The sequence below is a fragment of the Erpetoichthys calabaricus genome, chromosome 1, assembly GCF_900747795.2.
Source record: "Erpetoichthys calabaricus chromosome 1, fErpCal1.3, whole genome shotgun sequence".
Classification (NCBI taxonomy): Eukaryota; Metazoa; Chordata; class Cladistia; order Polypteriformes; family Polypteridae; genus Erpetoichthys; species Erpetoichthys calabaricus.
In genome coordinates this window covers 142,987,675-142,994,925 of record NC_041394.2, presented here as the reverse complement: position 1 = coordinate 142,994,925, position 7,251 = coordinate 142,987,675, and positions in this window count along the sequence as shown.

Here is a 7,251-nt window from a genome sequence, read left to right as displayed (position 1 = left end):
GAGGGAATACATTTCAAAATGCTTTTATTGGGTGAATATGGGCCGGGATGTGGAGTATTCTGTAAGGCCTGTCCTGACTGTCAAATAGTTTCTGCTCACAGACCGCTAGGGCACCCCTTGTACCAATGGCTATTTTAGACGTCCCCATTGAGAGGGTGGGATTAGATATTGTTGGCCCACTTTCCAGGAGTAAGAGTGGCTTTCAGTATATGTTCATGTTAATTGATTACGCCACAAGATACCCAGAAGTAACCGTGCTGCGATGGGTGGATACCCAAACTATTGCAAAAGCACGCTCAGGTATGTTCACACATATTGGTATCCCACGCAAGATTCTCACTAATCAGGGCACACCCTTTATGTCTTGCATCATGAAGCAGTTATGCGAAAGTTTCAGAATTAAGCAATTACACTCCACTGTCTATCATCCGCAGATGAATGGCTTGACTGAACGATTTAATAAAACCCTAAAACAGATGATTTGGTGGGTTGCCCATGACAATCCAACTGCTTGGGATACAGTTGTACCTTTCCTCTTGTTTGCTGTCTGGGAGGCCCCGCAAGCGTCAATTGGGATGAGTCTCTTCAAACTATTATTCATTTTGCTGCAAGAGCAGATTGCATCAGCAGCGCAAGCAGGAAGCACAAGTAAACTCCATGAGTTTAAGAAGGGAGATTGCGTGCTGGTGTTGATCCCATCCAATCCACATAAATTTCGGGCTGAATGGCAAGGGCCAGCAGTGATAGAAGAGCATATGTCCCCTGTGAATTATAAAGTCAGAATTCCCTGGCGGCGGAAACCTGTACAATTTTTGTATGTTAATCTTTTAAAGGAGTGGCATGACCATTACAAAGTCCTGGTCACAGCTGCAGCAGCCCCCCAGACTGAGTTCAGTAGTGGGGATGATTTATTTGACACCCAGAAAGTGGAATTGCTATCACTAATCAAGGGGAACTCAGATGTCTTCTCAGCAACGCCTGGCCAGACGATGATTGCAAAACACAGGATTGTCACTCCACCCGGTGTTACTATACAGGTGTCCCTGTATCACCTACCAGAGATAACAAGGAAAGTGATACATGAGGAAGTCCAACAGATGCTCCACTTAGACATTATCCAGCCAAGCACAAGTGAGTAACAGAGCCCAATTGGACTTGTCTCAAAGTCCGATGGTTCAGTTCAGTTCTGCATTGATTTTAGGTTTAATGCATATACCCTATGCCACGTGTGGACAAGTTGTTGGAAAAGTTTGGGCAGGCTTCATATAACTCCACCCTTGACCTCACAAAGGATTATTGGCAGGTCCCCTTGGAGGAGTCTAGTTGTGAGAAGACTGCATTCGTCATTCCGGACGGGCTGTTTGAATTTACAGAACTCCCTTTTGGTCTCCATGGTGCACCACTGACCTTTCTGCGAATGATGGACTGGATCCCGTGTCCACATTTCGCACATCTTGATGATGTGGTCATTTTCAGTTATGACTGTGAATCTCATTTCGTCCGCCTTCAGGTGGTGCTTGACGGTTTACAGCTGGCAGGGTTGATGGCCAAAGTGCAGGCTGGGTACGTCGGAAACCCACTATCTGGGATACTCCATGGGAAAAGGTTTACTCAAGCCTCAAATGGACAAGGTGGGGGAGCTGCTGGCATATCCCCATCCCGAAATGCAGAGGCCGGTTTGTGCCTTCCTTGGGCTTGCGGAGTATTACAGGTGGTTCATTCCCAATTTTGCGCATCGAGCCTCCCCCCTCACTGACTTGACAAAAGGCAGAAAGAATCGTAGTGAGAGAGCTTTTGCAGACCTAAAAGCCACTTTATCATCATTCCCGGTTTTGCGCAATCCAGACTTTTCAAAGGAATTTATTCTGCAAATGGATGCTAGTGCTTTCGGTTTAGGAGCGGTGCTCTCACAATGTTTTGAGGGGGAAGAACACCTCAAGCAGAAAGCTGCTACACAGGGAGTGTAATTATTCAACTGTTGAAAAGGATTGCTTAGCGATTAAGGGTGCGGTGGAAGCCCTCCATTACTATCTCTGCGGATGACGGTTTACCCTAGTGACTGACCACGCCCCACTGCAATGGCTGTACCCCCCCAAAGAAACAAAATTCCGAATTGCATCCCACACACAAACACACTCACTCATCCACACCTCACCATGCACATTGTTAGGGAGGTAGAAGGAAAAACAGCACTAACATGGGGAGAAAGGGCAATAACAACAACCTAGAATGATGGATATGTGAGACAGAAACTCTAACCACTGCTTCATTGTGTTGTCTTTTAAAGAAATCCAAATGCAGGCAATCACTCAGGCTGAAATTTCCAAAGGATAGCAGTGGCTCAGAATGTTCAGTTAATCCTCCCCCATAATCAATATCAGCATGAAGGCAACCTTAAAAAATCTCATTAAACAACAAACAAATGGAATCACAAAAAAGATAAGTTAGAAAAGCATTACATTAACAGCACAAAACTCAGCACACATTTTCTAGAAGTTTAAAGTTGTGCAAGTTTTGTCAGGTTGTAAAAACTGAAACAAAAGACTCACAAATTAAAAGCAGGTTGTGAACACAAGGTCAAGCTCCTAATTAACTAATAAGGAAATTAGAATGTGTAAAGTAAAACCTCAGTCTTCAGAGATGCCTAGATGTGTTAACTTTAATTGTGAAGAGTGGGGAAACAAAGATATGGACAGTAAGTAAGAGCTGGGAAAGTGAGATCAGCCATCAGGTGGCTTTTTCTGAAAGAATCAAAGACTTCCCCTTCCTGGACTTTTATTCCATTTTATATTCTAACAAGGACGACGAGTTCTTTCGGCTGCTCCCGTTAATGGTTGCCACAGCGAATCATCTTCTTCCATATCTTCCTGTCCTCTGCATCTTGTTCTGTTACACCCATCACCTGCATGTCCTCTTTCATCACATCCATAAACCTTCTCTTAGGCCTTCTTTTTTTCCTCTTGCCTGGCAGCTCCATCCTTTACATCCTTCCCCAATGTAGACATATCTGAGTAAATGTTATAATGCTATGAAAAGTGAAATGAAAGATTCATAAATGAAATTAGGGGTATGAAGGCAAGCTTAAATTAAATGGGATGGATTTTTTTTTGGAGTGTAATTCTTTCTGCATTTACTTCCTGTATATTTGATAATTAAAGTGCAGTGTTGTTAAACTACACTAAAAAAATGCCATTTAAGTATGACATACGGTATGTGATGAGCTTCAAATTTGTCATTTTGGACACTCTTTATATGCTCTAAATATAGAAAAGTACAAAAAAGGGTACTATTTCACAAACAGTCCTCCATATATTATATTTATGCATGGGGGAGACTTTTATTTTACAGTTCTGGAATGTTAACTTTGAAATGTCCCAATCATCTGAGGTGATGAGCTGTTGTGACAGATTCCAGAAACTCTGTTAATTTTAGACACACGTTTAGTGTTAAGTCATTCAGTCAGTCATTTTCTAACCCACTTTGACATCAACAGGGTTGTGGAGGTCGGCTGGAGCCTATCCCAGTTAGCATAGGGCACAAGACCGTTGCAGGGCAAATACACACACACACACACATAAGGGCCAATTTAGGATATTTCGGGTAAATTAGGAGCTGTGGAAAAACATTTACTTTTAATTAAACTAAAGTATTCTTGCATTGCTTTCTGATTTAATTTCAAGAGTACAAGCTTGCCATTGCCATGATTATAATATGTGATTTATTACTAAAGTATTTACACATAATTAGCTATATAAAAAGAAAAAGGCTAAGAATGACCATTCATATTCTATATTTTTGTATCAATGTTCTGTACTATATTCTGATAAATTTTGCCACTGTTTTGTGTTTTGAATTAAATTTTAGGAAAAAATGAACTCTTGAAAGGAGAAGAAATGGAAGGATCAGAAGTGACAGAAATCCCAGTACCTGTGATATACTGTACTTACTACTACTTCTATTTCATAACTACACTAATTTTAATCTGACGGTGAGTTTCTTGACATGTGAGCACATGTGTGCATTGCTGTGTATGAGCTGACCATAACACATCATTACGTTCAGATTCTAACTGACATTTTAGCTGGGGGACTGTAGAACAATAACAGATACAACATCTGTTTGAGTACTGGTGCTCTGAAATTTGATCACACTTTATCAGGACATCCTACTATTAGACACTATTGAATTTACTGTGAACAAGGTATTATTTTTGTTTAAAAGGAAGCTTTAGATTTGGTAATCTAATATATAAAGTTGAATGTGTGTTTGTTCGGAATGCAAATTCTCATAGTTGAACCAAATTCTGCATTGTTTTTACATTTGTACAGAGGAGTATCATAGGTGCTGTTTCGTACAAAGGTATCGTCGTGGCCCCCACCTCAGACAGTGTCAGGGAACCCGTTTGTTTGTCAGGTATACAAGTCCACAGTGTCTCCACTAAGATTTTGTGCAGATCCTCTGTTTGTACAGGGGAACACCATAGGCTATATTTCATTCTGAAATTAAATGTGTGCCCCCACCCTAAGCACCCCGGTTAATATGAAAATTTTTGTTTTTGAGTTAGAATTTAACTTTTTTATCATTGTCCACTTTGTGTACATTAATGGTGATGCTGAGCATGTGCAGACATTTAGAGGAATCTGTTTTGATAAGCAGGGTCTACTATAGGGCTACCCAGGTTTAAGAGTGTTTGAGAGTGTAAGGATGGATGTATGTATTATTTGACCTTGCAGGGCATTAAGGAGAGAATGTTGAACGCGTATGGAATGTCAAGGTAACTTGAAATTAATGGGAAGGGAAGTGCACTCGAAGCAGAAGACTCTTCTTCACACCTACAGGCATTAAAATGTGAAAAAAATGTCCAAGTTATGTAGTTGCAAGTGAAGATTTTAACCACTTTTAAAAAGTACCTGGAGGACATGTGAGAAGAGGGCAATTTACTATTAGGCAATTATATTAGAATAATAATTGTACAACATCACTTGCATAAAGGTTTGTCGTCTTGTCAACTTTGCTGTTTTGTACCCATCTTAAAAGTTGCCATCATTGACAGAAGGCATCCAAATTCTAATAAGTTTTACTCTCTTTAGCTTCTGTCTCTCTTTCACTCAAACTTACAGACTTGGAACTCTGTAAATAATTCTAAATTATTTTGTTAGGCTGTTAGGTTGATTCATACATTAGTTGACCATACTGAGAGCATTATGGAAATACTTTGTTGTTCTGGATTCATTGTAGGTTGTGCCTTCAGGGCCGGATTAAGCATGTTATTTTTGTAATTTTCATTATGCAATGAAGCAAGTTTACATATAAGAAAGGATGAAAAAAATATGATAAAGGAGATATATATATATAATATATATACACACACATACATACATATGTCTGTAGTCTTATTTTTCCAGTCATGCAATGAATTACATAACATCCCCTTTCCATTTTAAGCTATTGTTAAAATTTCCCTCTATAAACAAATTCTTCACAGATTCTACATGTGTACAGAAGAGTACCATAGTTGCTGTTTCAAACCAAAGTATAGTCATGCCCAAAGTGTTGGGTATCTAAGTTTGTGTCTTTCAGGAATACAAATCCAAACTGTCCAAACTTTAGATATTAATGATTACTGATAAAATTGGCATTTGTTTTAAGACATCAGGTTTACAAAACCTAATGTAGCCCACCAGTTTTGTATAACTAAATGGTACTTTTTCAAGAAAGGAAAACAATGTAACATTGGTTTACATGGCATTGTGATTACTGTCTTCTATGCCAGTGTTAATTCTAACTGCCCACTTGTTAAGGTTTTTTAATCCATTTTCAATTCCAATTGTTGCAATCGGGTCATAGGCAAAAGGATTCAAGAACAAAAAGCCACTAGTTCAAATCCTTCTTACATTTTGGGGGTGAACTGTTATCATTTGAATCAATCATTAGTCAATTCAAAATGCTGATTTAATTTTTATGCCTAATAGGTTTGATCTCATATTTTACAATAAATGCTTACTGCTACATTATATTTATTTGTAATAAGTTTGTGATGTGTTTTTAATATTATGTCGTGGTGTCTATGTAAAACCTGCTGAGAAATCAAACTTAACTACTGGGACAAAACTTAATTTGAATTTAAAAGCTAGAAAATGAAAATATTCTCTAATTATAGACCAGAATTAAAACAGAATCAAATAGTTCATTTCAATATTAACAGCACATGAACGGAATGCAGTGAAATTCTTACTTACATGGCTAATCGTCCCTAGTGTGTGCTTGGTGTGTTTGTGTGTGTCCCGCGGTGGGTTGGCACCCTGCCCGGGATTGGCTCCTGCCTTGTGCCCTGTGTTGGCTGGGATTGGCTCCAGCAGACCCCCGTGACCCTGTGTTTGGATTCAGAGGGTTGGAAAATGGGTGGATGGATGGATGCCTAATCAAATCACCACCATTGTTTCTGTGTACACTCCTAATCTAATGTGAATATTTTTATTTACCCATATTGATACAGTGCCAGTTAATTTTTATAACTTTAAAAAAAGGAAATACACTTTTTCAGATATTTATCGAATAAATAAATGGTAAGTTTAAAAATTATAAAAGTGAAAGATGTGGGAACAATGTTTCTCAAAAAAAGAGAATCAAATGATCAGAAAAATCAGTTATCATAAAGATATATTTAGTCCCTTAACATTTGTTCAGAAATAATATTTCTGTCACCCTTTTTTACAAGTGTAGCTCAAGCTGCTTTAAAAAAAATAGTTACAAAGAAAATTGAGGGCATTATAAAAGTATATAAGAAGCAAATTGAGAGATCCTTGTCCTTTTTAATAATTAAATTGCATAGTAAAATGGCCAAGGAGAAAGGTAAACTTGCAGCCATCAAGTATACTGGAGTTAATAAACTTCTGGAGGTCCCAGGACAAGGCCAGCTCAGCCCCATCTGCACATCTCAATATACACATAAATGTGGCTGTCTCAGTCCAATCACAGACACTCCAAAATACAGGCAGGGTCTACAGTGCTCATAAGCCTTATATATAATTATTAATACTTTGCAATCAATCCTACAAGAGACAGGCAGCCAGTGCAATGACACTGAGATGGTTTTCAGAGGTTGGGGGGAAAAAAAAAACTGATAATAAAAAAAAGCCAGATACTTCTGATCAGTTGGAATCGGGTACAGTAGACCCAGACCAGAGATTTAGATGGAGGATTCTGGAGGTGCCAGGCAAGAGGGCCACCCACTACTTCAACATGACACAC